The following is a 20,319-nucleotide window of genomic DNA, read 5'->3' on the forward strand; positions in this document are numbered from 1 at the left end:
GACATATAAATGGCTATCAGGTGTATGAAAAAAATGCTCAACCTCACTAACCATTAGGAAAATGCAAATCAAAACCACTGTGAAACATCATCTCACCACATTAGAATGGCTATTATCAAAAAGACAAAAAAAAATGCTGGTAAGGATACAGAGAAAGGAGAACACCCATACATTGTTGGTGGAAATGTAAATTAGAACAGCCATTATAGAAAGCAGTATGGACATTTCTCAAAAAACAAAAAACAGAACTATCATATGATTCAGCAGTTCTACTCTTGGGTATTTATCCAAAGGAAAGGAAATCAGTATGTCAAAGAGGTATCTGCACTCTCATGTTTATTGTAGCAGTATTCACAATAGCCAAGATATGAAATCAACCTAAGTATCCATTAAGAGACGGTTGGACACACACACACACACACACACACACACACAAAACACACACACACACAACAGATACAGAGAAATACTATTGAGCCACACAAAATAACAAAATTCTATCATTTGCGGCAACATGGATGAGCTTGGAGACATTATGTTGAGATTCACTAGGCATAGAAAGATAAACACTGCATGTTCTCACTCATAAGTGGAAGCTAAAAAAGTTGGTCTTGTGGAAATAGAGAGTAGAATAGTGGTTATTAGAGGTAGACAAATGTAGGAGGGAGGGAGGCATAGTTAAAGGTTGGTTAGCAGATACAAAAGTATATTAAGCTAGAAGGAATAAGTTCTCACATTCTATAGTGCTATAAGGTGACAAAAATATATAATAAAAATGTATTATATATTTTCAAATAGCTAGAAGAGCAGATTTTTGAGTGTTCTCAACACAATGAAATTATAAATGTTCAATGTGATGGATATGGTAATTATAGATCAGTGCACATTGCATACATATATTGGAATATCACACTGTACCCTGTAAATATGTACAAATATTATTTGGTAATTAAAATAATAATAAAAGCAAAGAACAAAACCAAAGCAAATTTTGAGTCTTGACAGTGATAGAACCAATATCCTAACTCATACAGGTTTCCATCAACTCATTGTTTCAAAAGGCTGCAGTCAGGAGTAGCCCATGCATATTCTGAATCTCAAGGAAATTTTTAGAAAGGGTACTTTCATCCTTGGTAAACTGACCTGATAGGTCCTAAGGGTTCTCACCTCCAGGATTCCCATAATTCTAGGTCACTTTTTATGTGCAATAGCTTTCTTGGACCATTTCAGAGGTTTAAGAAAACATCAACGTTATACGAAGTTGTAGTTCCGTAGTTTGAGGCTACTAACCAGGTTGCTGGGCCCCCAGACTCCAAAAATCTCCATGTTTTGTCTGGCTTCAAGGTGAAAAGGGAAGTTCTGGCAGTGTCACACAAACGATTAATAAATTCTTGGCTCTCAGGTGCTGGTTACCTGCTCTCCAATGACAGTATCCTGTTTCTTTAGATTCTGCATTCTGAGATGTCACAAGATAGACATTTGAAATTGATTAAAGATTCTTTCAACATTTATGCTGTGTATTGGTTACTTTTTAAGCTAAAGCACAGTTTTGGACTGACTCTGGGTTGGTTTGGGTTCTTGAGATACAAGGAACTGAGAGCCACAACTCATTGTATTTGAATAAAAATATTAGTTCATTTACATTTAATCAGAATCAACCATAATAATAATAGTAATAGTAATGACAGCTAAATATATAAAGTGCTCAGTATGTGCCAGTCACAATGTCAGATGTTTACGTATATTATGTCAGTTAATCCTCACTATAACCCCACGAGGTAGGTAAAACTACTATCTCGTTTTCCAGGTAAGAAAACTGAAGCCTTTATGATTGGGTTTAACAAGCTTCCCAGTTGTCATAATATAGTCATCTCTCAGTATCTGTGGGAAATTGGTTCCAGGACCTCTTCAGATACCAAAATCCATGGATGCTCAAGTACCTTACATGAAATCTCATAGACTACGCATATAAACTCTGCACATCCTCCTGTGTTCTTTAAATCATCTCTAGATTACTTATAATACCGAATGCAATGCTTAACATCAATTCATTCATGTGGACTCAATGTGGTACTCAGCATGTGGCAAATTTAAGTTTTGCTTTTTGAAAATTTGTGGTATTTCTTTGAATATTTTCAATCCATAACTAGTTGAATTCATGGATGTGAAACCCACATATATGGAGGGCTGACTGTATTGAGTTTCCATTCAATTTACTGAAGGCAGAAGAATCTTGAATGATAGCAATGGCAAAAGCTACTATGCTTAGTGTATTTCTTATGCTATACATGTATGAAATTCTTTACATATTGTTTTATTTAATCCTTACAACAATCCTATGAAATGAATGTTATTTATTTATTTATTCTGTAGAGGTGAGGTCCCATGATATAGCCCAGGTTGGTCTCAAACTCCTAGGCTCAGCCTCCCAAAGTGTTTGGATTATAGGCATGAGCCACCATGCTTGGCCTGAAGTAAATCTTAATACCATTTCCAGATGAAAGAAATTGGGGCCCAGAGAGGTCAAATAACTTGGCCATGGGCATACAGCTTAGAAGAGCCATGGCTAATATTCAAATTTAAGTCTTTCTGACTTCAAGTCCTAGACTCATTAAACTAGCCTTGCCACACTAAGCTTATACCATGTAGATGCTTCCAATTACCAGCCAGCAGTTCTTTTTAATATGGAATATTGATAGTGGATTTTCTTTAGGGTTTTATGATCCAGCAATATTTTTTTAAAAATGAAATTCATTGGAGCTAAAGATGCTCTTTATATATCCATTGTATCCTTTGATTGCCACAATACGAAAGGTCATACTTAGCTAAACATGGGGAAATATTAGATATGACCTAATTTGCTTAATAAATCCATTTAGTGCATAGAAGGCACAAAACACACACATACAGAATCCAGCAAGAAAGAATAAAGAATCCTCAAAAGGGAAAAATGAAGACAGTCAAGTATGGAATTTTACAAATGTGATAAACACTTATTAGAAAAATGAAACTTCGACAGATGTGCCCTTAGACTAATGGAACAAAACTCCTTGAAAACCTCAGTGGTAGGCATGACTGGAAAAGAACACCAAAGGAATAAAAATAATATACAAAGGAGACTAAACAAAATGTTTTGTATGTAAAATGCACTGCATTCCTTAAACACTTAAGAGTCTTATGATCTAAAGGTGAAAATATCTTCAGATAAGTTGATAAAAGTTCCTTGAAAAATGCAGAAGAAAAAGAGACCTAAAAATAGGAACTTTCTTAAAACGGGCTGAAACTGTCTTAAAATGGGCTGAAACTGTCATATCAATTTTGAAATGCTTGTTTGATATTAAGAATTTTAGGCTGATGTGTTATATGAGGGTTGGCTTCAGGTGAATTTATCAACTTCCTTCTTGCTTTTCAATCTCTTAAATTTGTACCCTTGTCCCCAATCACATTGCCACTGCCTGTGTTAAAAACACTCATTATTCTTAGAGCTATAGCCTACATGTGGCTTCTTCATCTCTTATCTATTGTGCTCATTGTAAGGAGAGATTTTTAACAATATGAAATATTGATAGATTACTACTTTCCTTCAACTCTTGGAGTGGTTTCCCATTACCTTCATGATAAAGTCAGCCTCCTTAGCTCAGTAAACTTTCACATATGCCAAATCACAAAAGTCCTTTTGACTTTTGTCAGAATCAGACTGGAGGCGCTTGTGTTAAAAACAAAATAAAACAAAACAGAACAAAACAAAAAACAAACCCTGACAAATACAGCCAGGGAAGGCTACGAAGAGAGGGTTCTCACATTTGTATGACTAATAGCAAAACTATCACAAAAGACTGCAAAAATCACAACCTTGCATAAAGGCCACTGCAAACTTACACAAAAAATACTTGTGCAAAGACATCTGCCCAGCAACTGCTTGTGCAACTTAGACAGGCATCACCGTTGTTATTGATCCTTTTAGCCAAGGATAATCATTTCAAAACAATTACGCAATCCTCTTTATTTTTACCTTAAAACTCTTCGTTTTCTGTCTACCTCCCTGAATACACACGTAGTTTACTATGGCACCTGTATTCCAATTGCAATGCGCTATTTCTGAATAAACATCACTTTCTTTTAAAGAACCTCTCTCTGCTTATTATTTACATTGATAGGTAATTTCCCTTCTCCTGGCTTGCCTTTTTCGCTACAGGCAACTTCAGTCTAAGCATAAAGGACTGTTATGGACTTCTACTTTCACTACAAAGATACAGTCAGCCCTCCATAGCTGTGGGTTCCGCATCCATGGATTCGACCAGTCGGAGATTGAAAATATTAGAGAAAAACAATAAAAATACAACAATAAAAAGAGAATACAAATAAAACAATATAGTATAACAACTATTTACATTGCATTTACATTCTATTAGGTATTATAGGTAATCTAGAGATGATCTAAACTATATGGGAGAATGTGCATAGATGATATGCACATTCCATGCCATTTTACAAGGGACTTGAACATTCATGAATTTTCTTATCAGGATGAGTGATCTTGGAACCAATTTCCGATGGATATTGAGGGATGACTGTACCATATACTCTTGAGGGGGATGTTAAAAGAGCAGATCCTGAATAAATTACAGCAATGTATTGTAAATGTATCACTAGGCTCTAAGGGTTAAAAGACAAAAGTGAACTAAAATCTGACTAGTGTACCATTCCTGACATAATTATTAATGTCGTCTCTGTTTTATTCTCAAATGTGTTCTAGTTTGGACAATAAACTAAATGATCATTTTATTAATAAGCTATAGTATCAACAGCTGATTTATAACCAGACAACAAGGATCATCAGCTTGCCAGCTTCTGATAGCTATTCAGCCAACTCTAAATTTATAGTTTTATTATTCCAATACTCTACTTGGGATACAAAATTTTATGTCAATTAGGAAACAAATCAGGACTCACGCAGGCTTAAATAATAATGTTACTTTGTTGATATGCACAGCTGGAAGTCCCAGACACTTTTGGTTGATCCAGCAATTTAATGCTGTCTTTAGGACCACTTTATTTCTTTTTCTTTTTTCATTCTGCCTTATATTATATCAGCTTTATCCCAAACTGAGCCTCCACTTGATAGTGAAAAGGCTGCAGCAATTCTAGGCTTTGCATTTATCTGCACATAAGGCCTCCGTTCCAGCATTCCAAGCAAGCATCTTGAAATTTCACCTTAAAAGACTCGTTTAGGTCATATGCCCTCCCTAATCCAATATTCTGCCCAGGATAATAGGATGTGCTGACTGGCATGGGTAAATTGGGGTTTAGTCTTGGAGCTGGAGTGAAGTCAGCTTTTCCCAAAGTACATGGGCTCTAAGGAGATTTAATCAGGAAAAAGGAATAAAAATAATAGATGTTGAGTAGAGAACTAGGACATTTGCAGTCCACAATAGAAGCCTTGATGTGCATAGCAACCAAACCCAACCAGGTTATTAAAGTAAAACTTGAGAGAGGGTTATACTAAAGAACTTTTAATTTGCAGCTATTTGGGCCAAAGAGAGGAGTTTGGAAACCAATGTGGTGAGAGAATGTAAAGAGCATTTATTCTGTTCCTAAAGCCAAACCAATCTGAGTATTGAACCAGGCGATGAACCTCTTAATTGGCTTTGAACCTTTGCCAAAATAATTACTCTTTGACTGCTATTTTTCCTTATCTGCAACTTGGGATAATTCCCCTATCTTACACAGTTTTGTGAGAAATATGTGATTACACATACAGAGTGCCCAGTGTAGTCCCTGGCACAAAGTAGAGAATAAATCTAAGTTCCCTTTTACCTTCTCATCACTAAATTGACTGAAATAATCAGCATGAAGACTTTTCCTTTAGTGGTCATTTAGTCCATTCGTCAAGCTATGACAGCTCCTTCGAGCCTCCTTATAGAATGGGGAAGCTGCATTGTGAAGTAACTTGGTGTCTTACTCTCAGCCTCCCCTCTTTGAATAGTGGGAAAAAAATCTGACTTACTGAAATTTCCAACAAGTGTAAAAGTATTTTTACAGCAATAATAAACAAACACTGAGTTGCCCCCAAATCCTGCTGACCTGTATTCATTTTCTTCTCACCCCTGGAAGCTTCAACCATTGCATTTGACCCAAGTATTGATCCTTTCCTGATGCCTCAGGACACTACAGCTGTTTATTCATTTCTCACCAAGACCGGAAGCTATTTTGCACCAGGGGAGACCATTAGCTCATTTGCATTAAGGATCCAGACTTTAAGCCAAGAATTATAAGGTCGTAATGCCATGGAGCATCAGCAAGATATCTGACTTATTTTTAATTCTTGCTTTCAACACCTGGGCTTGACAACATTTACGTTCCATGTTACCCTTTATCCCCAGCCTAACATTGTCTGATTAGTCAGCCTAGATATGTAGGAAATAGCAGCATAAACAATGCTTCAGTGAACCCCTCCAAGCCGATAAGACTATGAACAATTCATCAGCTTGCAGTGGCTCTCTTTTCCCTGGTGGTCCCACCGTGGGTTATAAGTGACGAAGCTCAGGGGAAGCCCTCTCCCCAGGATAATTTGTCTTCCTTCAGCTCCACCGAATTAGCACTTTTATTTCATTGTACCCTTGGGTTACAGTGGTTATTAAGTCATAAAATAAGCAAATTATTACTGGAGGTCAGCAGCAGATTATTCTGAAACCCCCGACACTATACAAATGGGGCTTAAATCGTTAGGGAAGTTTAGTCTTTGGCTTCATGATTGAGGGAATATTCCTTATTTTTTAATTTTCAAAAATAAAATTATATTTCTTTCCGATCATAAGGATTATTAAAATGGATGTTCACATATCAAGCAATACAGAAAATTATAATGAACAAAAGCAACAATAATTTTAAACCCCAACATCGAGATATAATCACTGACAGCATTTTGCTGTCTATGCTAAAGACCTCTTTCTCCCTCTCTCTTTTATTTTGCATAAATGGAATTATATTAGAAAGCTAACAATCTAATTATATTAGAAACAATCTAATTATATTAGAAAGCTAACAATTGTTATGTAAGCTAACAATCACAGGGTATAACTTCTCTGCCCATATAATCCATATCATCATTTTCATGGCTATGCAGCATTGTGTTGCATTTGTATGGCAGACTTTATTTATCCAATCTTCTGCTGATCATCACTCAGTTATTTCCAAATTGTCCCTATTAGCAGTAACACTGCAGTGGATGACCTTAAACACTTTTGTGTACCTATCAGCTTATTTCTTTAGGATGCATTTCTAAAAGCAGAATTGCTAGGCACATCAGAAGTCTTTGATACTCAAACATATCACTGATTTTCAAACAATGTCACAATTTACTTATTGGCTAATGATACCTGAAAGCAAGCCAGAGATCTTTTAAAAGAAGTCCATTGGGCCAGGCATGGTGGGTGGCTCATGCCTGTAATCTTAGCACTTTGGGAGACCGAGGCAGGCAGATCACCTGAGGTCAGGAGTTCAAGATCAGCCTGACCAATATGGTGAAACTCTGTCTCTACTAAAAATACAAAAAGATTAGCCGGACGTCATGGTGTGTGCCTGTAGTCCCAGTTACTCAGGAGACTGAGACAGGAGAATTGCCTGAACCCAGGAGGTGGAGGTTGCACGCCATTGCATTCTAGCCTGGACAACAGAGTGAGACTCCACCAAAAAAAAAAAGAAAAAGAAATCCATTGAGGGGATGGGCTTAAAAACAAGGTCTTAAAAACAAGCAAACTAGTATGGGCTACTGGCACCTAATTCCAAAAATCAACCTTAAAGAAGCTATAGAAGTGAGAATCCAGGGTGCTAGGAATGAACACAAGAAGCCCTGGGGGACTGAAGGCTATTTTGGATGGTGAGTGTTGAAGGTAAGTGGCTGTGGCTAGAGGAAATCTTTAAGGCATTTAGCTCTTGCCTCTTTCTTCCACTGCCTTAGGACAATCAGTGCCTAATTCTTCTAGTGCTGGGCCACTAGTGTTAGTGACCACCTTGCTGAGGTTGATGGAAAGAGGTATGGACTGACTATTCCTAGGCATTCACTCCTGCACTTCCCCTAGACCCATGGACTAGTATATTGGAAACTAGGGATATGCCTCCTCCCCACATTGCTTCTTCCTAAATAAGCGTTTAAAAGTGAAAGCCTAGCAAGAGGAGTTGCGTGGGTAGGGGCTGGCAAACAGGAGTGATGGCTCTGTGGATGTCGAGATTCTCTGTCCTGGGACTCACTCTTGTCTCTCCTTATTCTTTATGGTATGGACAAAGATAGGGCCTGATTTTTGAACCTTTTTCAGTACACATGGCAAGACATGCTGGCTGAACCTCTAGGAGAACCTGAGCTCATAAGCCGAAAATAACTAGACACCAGAGAAGTACAATTTCCTCAAAAGAGAGATGATACAAAACTGGTTAATATTTCCCATCTGGAGCAAAGGGTTAGAACAGATGAAAAGAGAATTTAACATAAACATGGTAGATATACTTAAGAAAATAAGGGAAAATATTAGTAATCAGAAAACAGAACAAAGTAAAAATATTAGATTAAAAAAGGAGTTAAAAAGGGGAAAATACTACTTCCTTTTACAGCAGAACATGGATATAAATCTACGCTGAAGAATTTAAGGAGTAGGAAGGGGATGAACCCCCGGGAAGAAAATCCAAGGACCACAGAACCACTTCCTTTTACTGGCTCCTTGCCATACAATTTATACACCCTTCCCCATTAGGAGTATTTTTAAGTGAGTCAAATTTTCACTAACTCTCAAATACATCTTTGACTAAATTTGGAGACTAGTTGGTTTGCCTTATTCTCTCCCCTCTGCTGAATTTATTATTAATACTGTATAATTTCACCTTGATTAGTGATATGGTTTAGCTGTGTCCCCACCCAAATCTCATCTTGAATTCCCACCTGTTGTGGGATGGAGCTGGTGGGAGGTAATTGAATCATAGGGGCAGGTCTTTCCCATGCTGTTCCTGTGATAATGAATACGTCTCATCAGATCTGATAGTTTTATAAAGGGGAGTTTCCCTGCACAAGTTCTCTTCTCTTGTCTGCCACCACATGAGACATGCCTTTCTGCCATGATTGTGAGGCCTCCCCAGCCACATGCAACTGTAAGTCCACTAAACCTCTTTCTTTTGTAAATTGCCCAGTCTGGGGTATGTCTTTATCAGCCGTGTGAAAACAGACTAATCAGATATGCGCCTTGTAATTGTTTGAAATATATTTTATTTTAGTTAGCTTACTGCATTGGTAAGCAAGATAATGCCTATCTTATCTATTACAGGTGCTGTTATTTATTCCATCCAGCCACATAACATCTATTTGGTGAGTGCTTGTTACAGAAGGAACTGGTAAAGATGAAAAGGAAATAAAACGTCTTCTGCCCTTAGGGAATTATAATCTAGTGAAGGAGTTAGACACACAATGAATATGTCATGATGATGTGGCAGTCAAGGTCACACTGTTGGCTACTGGCAAGGTTGACTTGTTAAAAAAAAGTAATTCAAAATCAAAGCTGTCAGAACTTTAAATTACTTTGAGCCTTAAAGGAATGTGATTATGGGGCCTGAGTCACGTGACAGACACCTGTAACCTAGGCAGCTGTTATCTTTGTTCTCTGATTACAGATTAGCCTTTTCTTTACCTACATTGTTTTGTAAAATGTAAAAGACTAAAGGGCACCAGAGAAGACCTAGAGCCATTCTCTTTTCACTGTTGATATTCACAATAGATTAACTTCCCTCTTAATTCTCTTACACAACGGCCTCATGACTATCACATTGTCTAGGATAAATGTTGAATATAGTTTCTTTAATTGGAAAATTAAAAGAAAACAAGCTGTACCTAATCTAATTGCTGTAATTCATAAACCAGCCTCCTATGGAAAATGTAATCCTGTTATATTTGTTTTTTGCCTGTATAAGCGAGACCTTAACTTTTCAGCATTGGAGCACTGATCTAATTCCTTTGGAATCTGTATTACCTGGATGGCTTTTCTCAGCTTTGCAGTTGAATGAACTCTTTAAAGCTGGATTCTGATTTTTTTAATTTCAGGTTGACAGACTCAAATATGGGATATTTTGACCATTAAATTTTTTTTCCCATGTGTACAGTTCATCATATGTGTGTTTCATCAAAGATGTATGCATTTATGTGTTTTCCATAACGTGTAACTCAAGAGCAAAAGCTTAAATATGTTTATTGCTTATCTAACCAACTGCAGCCTCCATAAAAGCTCTTAAAGACTTGTGTTAGCAGTCTTTCAAAGTTCTGTGCACACGCAGAGAGTTATTCTGCTGCAAGAGTTTCAAAACCAGTGGGGTGATCTTCAAATTCCTTCAACAGATTCAGTGCTTTAAAATGTCCATGTATAGTAACAATATATTGAGTTCAAGATCATATACAATTTAGCTGCAAAATCATAATAAAGTCTTACTATATTCATAGGGTATATGTGGTAGCTGAATTTCTGCAGATTGACAGTTGCTACTCTTTGCACCCTGGGAGTTGGAGGAGGATTACTTCTGGTTGAGAAAGATACTTTCCTAGTTTGAGATTTGGGGAAAATTAGGGATTATTGGTCTCTGCTGTTTTCTTGTTGGTTCATCTTTATTTGAATTCCCCAAAGTAATTAGCTTCATAGGATACTGCTAGGCCTTTCTTCCATATTTTCCCAGCATATCCATGAATATCTGAAACACAAGACAGTCTTATCTTGATGCCATATTAAGTTCAATTATTATATGACACTATGTAATACATATATTTTGTAACATGTCAGATTATATCTTTTTGCAAACCTTTCACACATACTGTGGTTGGAGTTGTCTTTTTCCCATTTATTTCATGTCTAACTCATCATCCCATCCTTCAGGTATCAATTTAGATGCTACCTCACACCTCAACATTGTTCTCAATCTTGATGCTTATTGATTCATCCTCTTAAAAAATACATGTGCAGATACCTCACCTGCTATATATTAGGCACAGTTAACTGCTAAGTGGTCAGATACAGTGAAAGGAAAAAACAGAAGAGATTCTTACCCTCTTGGAGCTTACAGTGAGGAGAGGGAAGAAGACCTCAAGCAAGTGATCACACAAAGTAATGTAAATTGCCATTGTGACAATTACAACTGTGCAAAAGGAGGAGGTGTCGCGTACTATGATGACTTATTAGTCTAACTTTGTCAGATTGAATAGGTAGGACTTCCCTGAAAGGATGGGACCAGCATCCTGTTTTTTAACTTCATGGCTGTTAGAGGTTGATTTTTTCCCTCCCACCTCAAATTCATATGTTGAAGTTCTAACGTGAAGTACCTCAGAATGTATTTGGAGGTAGGGCCTTTAAGGAGGTAATTATAGTAAAATAAGATCATATGGGTGGACCCTAATCCAGTGTGACTGCTGTCCTTATCAGAAGAGAAGATCAGGAAACAGACAACATATAGATAAAGGGACAGCCATGTGAGGATGCAGTGAGAAGGTGGCATCTCCAAATGAAGGAGACAGGTCTTAGGAAAAAACAAATCTGCTGACACTTTGATCTTGGACTTCCGGCCTCCAGAATTGTGAGAAAATAAATTGTTGTTTAAGCCATCCAGTCTGTGACATTTTATTATGGCAGCCCTGGAAAACCAATACAGTGGCACTCAGACCTTTTAAATTATTTTATTTATTTGTTGTTTGACTTGTTTGTCTGTTTCCTCTATTGGCTTAGAGAACTGAATCTGTTTTCTTTGTTGTATTTCAGCATGTAGCGCAGTGCCAAACATAATATTTGCTCAATAAATATTCGTTTGATGTTGACAAAAGCACTAAGTATGTGCATCTCATATTATCATTGGGAATTCCTGGTTGAATTCAAAATCGCGTTTTGAATGCCCACCTCCTTCCTCAACTCACATGGAGACTGTGTTCTGCTCGTGAAATCTTGGGGTATGTGCTTATCTTGGTTATGCTGCCTGAATTTCCTCAAACTCAAACGAAAATACTCACCTCATACTTTTTCTTGGAGAGGAAACATCTGGATGAATCTCCCTCAGGGTAGGTTATTTATTCCTTCTCCAGTTTTTGCACACAGCATATTCTGCATTTTCTGATTCAACATATTTTTGGATCCATCTACCTTTCTGATAGATCCCAGTAGAGCTGCTGTTTCTTCACTTCTGCCAGCTCCACTCCCCCATCAGTGCTATGGTCTGCTCTACTTGCTTCCCTCCCCAGGAGTCCACAGGCCACACACAGTGCCTCCAGTTGTCACATCTGCTTTCACCTTGGGGTTCTTTATCTGAGGGCTGCTTGCAGTTTTCACATAGAAAAAGGAAACATTTCCTTTCCCAGTAGGGTGCCGTTTCTCCCGCTTTCTCCTTCTGAGTATCTTGGACTGGTTAAAACTTTGAGTCTTGAAATCTGCCACTTATTAGGAGTGTGAATTTGGGAAATTTCTGTAATCTCTTTAATCTTAAATTTGCTTCTCTTCATAAGGAAGTGGTACTTTTATGAATTAAAAGAGATGGAAAATGCCCAGTAAATTTGACAAATGATGATGATGGTAATTATATGTTTTACTTTTAAAATATTTTTTATCATGGAAAATTTCCAACATCTCTAGTCTATATAGAGAAGTAATATAATGAAGTCCCATGTAACTCTCAGTCAATATGGCTAGTCTTGCTTTGCATATACCCTCAGATTATGACATACTTAACTATCAATAGAAAATTGTTTTCAGCCTCCTTTGGAAGCCCTCTTGTCCTCCAATTAATCTGCAAAAGCCTTTTGCTAAGGCTGTCTGAAACATTTGTATTTGAGATTTTTGACTTATTTTCTTTACCCTTGCACCTGAAATGTAAACACAATAAAACTTGACTCATTGAGATTAATTGGAAGAAAGAGGTTGGAATCTAATTTAGTAAAATCATGTCAGTGTGAGGTCTCTGAGCCCAAGCCTGCATGTGTACATCCGGATGGCCTGAGGCAACTGAAGAACCACAAAAGAAGTGAAAATGGCCGGTTCCTGCCTTAACTGATTACATTACCTTGTGAAATTCCTTCTCCTGGTCAATGAGTCTCAGAAGCTCCCCCACCAAGCACCTTGTGACCCCTGCCCCTGCCTGCCAGAGAACAACCCCCTTTGACTGTAATTTTCCACTACCTACCCAAATCCTATAAAACTGCCTCACCCCTATCTCCTTTTGCTGACTCCTTTTTCAGACTCAGTCTGCCTGCACTCAGGTGATTAAAAAGCTTTATTGCTCACACAATGCCTGTTTGGTGGTCTCTTCACTCGGACTTGCCTGACAGTCAGCCATTTAAAGGAATTGTACTTTTATTATTTTTAAAGTCTTATAGTAATTCAAATTAAACCAGCTATTGGGAAGCTGAGATCTTTCGGGATCCATTTTGATGACTATAAGGATATTTACATAAATACCTTAATTGTTTATAAACATATATATATGAAAAACTTGTTTTTCTTAAACGAGGTGTTTAAATACTTTCCTTGAAAGTTATGTTGTAAACAAATGTTGCCATCTTAAGTTTTCAGAAATATAGAACCAATGGGGTGAATCAAGATAAAATTGCAATTCGTTCACTTCACAGTTATAAAAAGTCATAATAATTTCTACCATCTAATTAGCATCACCATGTTTTAGAACTTAACATAATCTTATTTCATTAAAATATTCACAGTCATTGTTGCCATTATCTTGATTTTACAAATGAGGTAGAAGTTAAGTAATTTGCCCATGTTTATGCAACTAACAAGAGGAAGAACTGAAATTTGAACTAGTTCTCCTTAACTTCAAAGTCCACATCCTTTCTTCTGTGCTTTGCTTCGACCCAATAGGACAGACAAACTCACAGGTGGCTATTATCAAACATAGTGAGAGCTCTGGGAGAGATAAGTACAAAGCTTTATGGGATCATAGAGGAAGGCAGAGTAGGGTACCACTAACTGAGCCCAGGGATGCAGGTGAAGGCTTCCCAGAGAGAAGCAAATGGGCCTTGAAGGATGATTAGAAAAAATTAAAAAAGTCTGTTCAGTGAAAAGTAGGCAAGTGTTTTTGTGGGGTCAGAGATGTTCTTCAAAAGAGTACATAGGGTAGAAGTGATAGAAGCCTGAACCCTGGGAGCTACCAGGTTTGGGTTAAAAAACCAACTCTGTCACACACAAGCTTGTGAAGTCCTTTAACTTCTATCAACTTAAGTTTTTTCATGTGTAAGATGAAAATATCTCATAGGCATTACAAGGATTAAATTAAGGGATATGATGTATTTAAAGCATTTAGCACACTGCCTGGAACATTTTGCTTATTATTTCTCACTATAGAAAAAAATTACAGGACTTTTTCATCAATGATTGGGTAAAAGATTTTCTTAAGAATTGGTCATGTTCCTTTGGGTATATATCCAGTAATGCGATTGCTGGGTCAAATGGTATTTCTGGTTCTAGGTTGTTGAGGAATCACCACACTGTCTTCCACAATGGTTGAACTAATTTACATTCCCATCAACAGTGTAAAAGCATTCCTATTTCCCTGTAGTCTCGCCAGCAACCGTTGTTTCTTGACTTTGTAATAATTGCCATTCTGACTAGTGTAGGATGGTATCTCATTGTGGTTTTGATTTGCATTTCTCTAATGATCAGTGATGTTGAGCTTTTTTTCACATGTTTGTTGACTGCATAAATGTCTTCTTTTGAGAAGTGTCTGTTCATGTCCTTTGCCCACTTTTTAACTGGCTTGTTTGTTTTTTTCTTATAAATTTGTTTAAGTTCATTGTAGACTCTGGATATTAAGACCTTTGTGAGATGAATAGATTGCAAAAATTTTCTTCCATTCTGTAGGTTGTCTGTTTACTCTGAAGATAGTTTCTTTTGCTGTGCAGAAGCTCTTTAGTTTAATTAGATCCCATTTGTCAATTTTGGCATTGCTTTTGATGTTTTTGTCATGAAATCTTTGCCTGTACCTATATCCTGAATAGGCATGCCTATGGTATTGTGTAGATTTTCTTTTAGGATTTTTGTAGTTTTGGGCTTTACATTTACATCTTTAAATCCATCTTGAGTTAATATTTATATAAAGTGTAAGGAAAGGGCCCAGTTTCAATTTTCCGCATATGGCTAGCCAGTTCTCCTAGCACCATTTATTAAATAGGAAGTAATTTCCCCTTTGCTTGTTTTTGTCAGGTTTATTGAAGATCAGATGGTTGTAGATGTGCAGTTTTATTTCTGAATTCTGTATTCTGTTCCATTGGTCTATGCGTCTGTTTTTGTACCAGTATCATGCTGTTTTGGTTACTGTAGCCTTATAGTATAGTTTGAAGTTGGGTAGCATTATGCCTCCAGCTTTGTTCTTTTTGCTTACGATTGCCTTGGCTATTCAAGCTGCTTTTTGGTTCCATATGAATTTTAAAATAGTTTCTTTTCTAATTCTGTGAAGAATGTCATTGGTAGCTTAATAGGAATAGCACTGAATCCATAAATTACTTTGGGCAGTATGGCTATTTTCACAATATTGATTCTTCCTGTCCAAGAGTAAGGAATGTTTTTCCATTTGCCTATGTCCTGTCTGATTGATTTCCTTGAGCAGTGGTTTGTAGTTCTCCTTGAAGAGTCCTTCACTTCCCTTGTTAGCTCTATTCCTAGGTATTTTATTGTCTTTGTAGCAATTGTAAATGGGAGTTCACTCATGATTTGGCTCTCCACTTGTCTGTTGTTGGTGTATAGAAATGCTTGTGATTTTTGTACATTGACTTTGTATCCTGAGACTCTGATGAATTTGCTTGTCAGCTTAAGAAGTTTTTGGGCTGAGATGATGGGGTTTCTAGAATAGGATCATGTCATCTGCAAATAGAGACAATTTGACATCCACTCTTCCTATTTGAATACCCTTTATTTCTTTCTCTTTCCTGACTGCCCTGGCCAGAACTTCCAATACTATGTTGAATAGAAGTGGTGAGATATGGTATCCTTGTCTTGTGCTGGTTTTCAAGAGGAATGCTTCCAGCTTTTGCACATTCAGTATGATATTGGCTGGATTTGTCATAAATGACTCTTATTATAAAATGCTCTTCTCTATATGCATTATACAATATACGTTTGTAGCAAATCTGAACATGTACCCCCGATTTTAAAATAAAAGTTTAAAAAGCTAAATGAAAGTTAAAATTAAAATAAAAGTTAAAAAAGATGTTAATATTTACCTACTGAATTTATTCTTTAGGTGTATCATACTCAAAACCCATTTTAAATGTAAGGTGGTGGTGGAGGTTCAAGGAACTTCCTTAAGTTCATGTGGAAATCTAAATTCTTGGGAATGGGCATGGAAATTTGAAAACGAAGATTGAGAGTATTCAAACCTCCTATCATTAATAAAGTACTGCAAAGTTACCCCCCCCAAAAAAAAAAGAGAATTAGTTATGATCTTAAAACACAGCCTGTTTACTATACTTCTGTCTGTTTCATCTATCTTTAAAATGTTGTTGGTTTCCCCATCCAGACCTTTGTTGAGGGCAGAGTCCCAATGGACATGTGATCTTTTCTTTTCTTTTCTTTCCTTTTTTCCTTCTGGAATTCCTCCAGACCACTGCCTTTTTGCTATCTCAGAGAAGAAGCTTTTCATTCTTGACTTGCCTAGTCCCCTAGTCCTCCCACCCTAAGCTCTTCTTAGTATGCTTCTGTGGTTCAAGCTTGGTCTCCCTCTGACTTGATGTTTGGCATTTCCCCTCTGTGCCTGTGCACTAGACACCAGGCTATGCACGATTCCACCACAGCCACCCTACTAGGAGTGGGGATCAGACAACCTGAAAGCAATGCTGGGAGAGAATACTGGCCTTAGGTTTCCTCTGAAGGCTTGTTCATTAACATGAAAGCAATGCTGGGAGAGAATACTGGCCTTAGGTTTCCTCTGAGGGCTTTTTCATTACATTCTCTTTTCTTGCCTATTTTTTTCCACCCTTTCTCTCTAAATCCTTCTCCACAGCCCAGAAACATAATCTAATCAGATTTTAAAAAATTATCCTTTGACCCTCCCTGCACACACTTCTAGGTACCTTTAATAAACTCTCTTTTCTTTCACATAAAACATCTATGAAGCCATGGTCTACAATTGCTGGCCAACTTACCATTCACTTGTTAATCTTTGTAATGAATTTTATTCTTTTCTTCTGCCGGAATACTCCATCACCACCTCCTCCCTCTTCACTCTCCTTGACACCTATGTATCATGTATTTAGCTTTCAAGGTTCTGTCAAGTACCATCTTCTTTATGAATTATTTCCTCAATTTATACAGATGGAATTGCAAAATATTCTCACCAGAACTTGGCTCAACGATAGCACACAAATTTCAATTTGAATGCTACCTTTAATCAGTTGTGGCTCAGTGTTACAGTAATGTGTTGAGAAGGATTCTGAGGTCACATCTGGGACCTCTGGGGAGGAATATTATGATCAATTAGTAAAACCTTTTCTGGAATAGATAGTGGAAGGATAGTATGTGAGCCACATGCTAACTATTTCTGTTTTTCATAAAGAGGTCTCTGTCACAGCAACTATGTAACATTAGTTGTACTCATTTGTTATTTATTTATTTATTTAACTGACAAATAATAATTATATGCATTTATGGGGTGCAATATGGAGTTTTGATCATTGTAGAAAGATCACATAAAACTAATTTACATATCCATTACCTCACTAACCTATCGTTTGCATGTTTATCTTATTATACAGATGTGAGTCCCTGGTTTTTCCACCTCAGCAACATGCATAACCTTTTAGCTTTTCATAACCCTTCAACTTTTGCTGAGTTAATGAATGTTTTCTTGCCTCTGATTTTCTTGAGGTAAGTTACTCCTTCTCTGTCTTTAGTTTGCACAATCCCAAGTGTTGACACCACCTAGAGAAGTGGTTGTCGAATCATTTTTACTTCAGGAACCGTAACCAAATGAAATCTCATGCAGGTTTTTGTAAAACACAAAAAGAGTTCTTGTTTTGGTTGAAGGAGTTAAAAGATGGTCCCATGCCTTGCTGTCTTTGGGCTCCTCAAACCTGTGGCCCCCTGAACTGCCTGGCATCGGAGCAGTGGTTCTTAAAGAGTGGTCTGTGGACCCAGCAACATTAGCATCAGCATCACCTGATGCTGGTGGAACTTGCTGGAAAAGCGAAGTCTCCTCTCTACCCTAGATCTACTAATTCTGAATTTCTGGGAGTGGGGATGAGTGGCCTGTGTTTTAATAACCTTTCAGGGGATTCTCAGGCACTCTGAAGTTTGAGAACCACTGCAGGAAAGCTCCTGGGGGGCTTCCTTCAGACATCAATGTGCGAAGGAAGGCCCTCTGGCTCCCTATGAAATGCTATTTTTCATTAGTCCGTTGTGGAAATAGTCTCGAAACAGCAAGTGCCAACCAGTGCTATTAAACCACAGGTCTTGGACAGCCCGATGGCTATTCGCTCCCGTTTAAGAATTGGCCAAGCGGAACTGCAAGGCGCAGACTCAGTGCTGCAGTCAGGGTGGGTTGCGAGAGGCGCCTCTGGAGCTGCAGCCGCGAAGCCGGAAGCAGAACTTCTTCTGCCCCCAGCGCCACTGCCGTGGACCCTTGCCTGTCACCTCTTGATTTTCAGGTCAGTGATTCTTACAGCAGCAGAAGATGGAGGCTGTGTTTATATTGGAGGGCGGAGGCTGTGGTTATATGGAAGGAAATGGAAGTTACCGTCGTGGTTTCATTAAAATGGAATTCCTTTCCTCTTAGTCTTTCTGACTGGGTATGAACTCTTTTCCTACGTCGATATAAAAGACCATGGGAGAGCTCTTACTGGCACATTATCAGAAGAGCAGAAAATGGAATCAGAAATCTCTAGCCTGAAGCCCCAAAGTCCTCCTGCTTCAAGGCTCCCCACAAAGCAGATGATTGCTTGAAAGATTTCCCTGAGATTTTAGCTCAGATCCCTCGAGAGCATTTCTGCTTCCTGAAGTATGGAATGTAGGATGTTAGCAAGAAGGAAGAGGAAAAATGGAGACAAGGTCACAAGGAAGATAATATTTTGAGAAAGGTTCTTAGCTGGCGGGAGCAGTAATTGAGGACTAGCAGAAGCCTCTCCAGAAAAGCAAAGGCCCTAGCAAGTTGGCATCAGTGAAAGCCAAAATGTAGAAAGAATAAACTCCTCCGAATGAGTGCCAGAAACCTGTGATAAATGCCTTCCATCGCGTGGAAAGTGTAGGATAATTGTCTTTGTGGCCTTGGATGGATCCAGTTCTCCTGCCTTTTTTTGCCTGTAGTTTTTGAAAGTAATCCTAGAAAGCTGAGATAGGGAGAAACTGCCGAAAAAAGCCTGGGCCTTGTTCCTGTCCCTCCTAGGGAATGTATCATCTTGAGTTAGGGAGAAACTGCCCAGGTAAGCCCTAGCTTTGTTCTTCCTCCCCGTGGAAGCAGGATATCCTTCAGAACTTTGCCCAGTGAGTCCTTTTGGCCCTAAGATATCTAACCAGGGTGGGCTGCTTTTCCAGGTGCCTTGGCTGTGTTGCAAGTGGGGCACGTGCAGTTCAGACTCCACCTGCCCCGAGCAGCTTTCTTGAGCCATGGGGACCTGCTCACATAGCTTTTAAGTTTCTTTTGTTTCTTGCTACTTATCTATAAGTAATAAATCTGCTTCGTGTAACATGTTGCCTGTAAGTATGTTCTGTCTCCCAGGACTCACTCAAATTAGCAGCCAGTGCATAGTGAAACTGCTCCAAAGAAAGCTACTTGAGGCCATGATAAGCTCAAGCCAGTAGGATATAGGAAGTTTGCTTGGGGTCATCATGAGTCTAAACCAGTATCCAAATCATTCAATGAGGTATATGGTCTTGGCTTAACTTGATTGATGCCCTGGACACCAGGTAGATTATGGGTCTACAAAAAAATTTGAAGGAGCCAAGTAATGGGTGTCAATTTAAAGTTTCAGAAAAACGTGGAGATAAATCTATTTGAGACCACTCTCCATATATTGGATAGACTTCCAAGATAGCTTCATTTTGGAGAAAGCTAAAGATAATGGAATTTGGCTAATGCCTGTATTCAGAACTTCTTCCAAGATCCCATACGTGTAAACTTTGTCACAGGTGAGGTCTAATCAAATGTCCGTTGTCGGTGTGGTGTCAGAAGTGACAACCATTCCATTGGAATTCAGAGAGCTTTCTTGTCTCACTGGAGATAAATTTCAAAAGGCAGTGATGGAAGCGATAATGCATGTGTATTTGTACATTTTCTGCCTGGGAAGAATGCTAGGCTAGTGCCCATATTCATTTG

The sequence above is a fragment of the Chlorocebus sabaeus genome, chromosome 1, assembly GCF_047675955.1.
Source record: "Chlorocebus sabaeus isolate Y175 chromosome 1, mChlSab1.0.hap1, whole genome shotgun sequence".
Taxonomy (NCBI): Eukaryota; Metazoa; Chordata; class Mammalia; order Primates; family Cercopithecidae; genus Chlorocebus; species Chlorocebus sabaeus.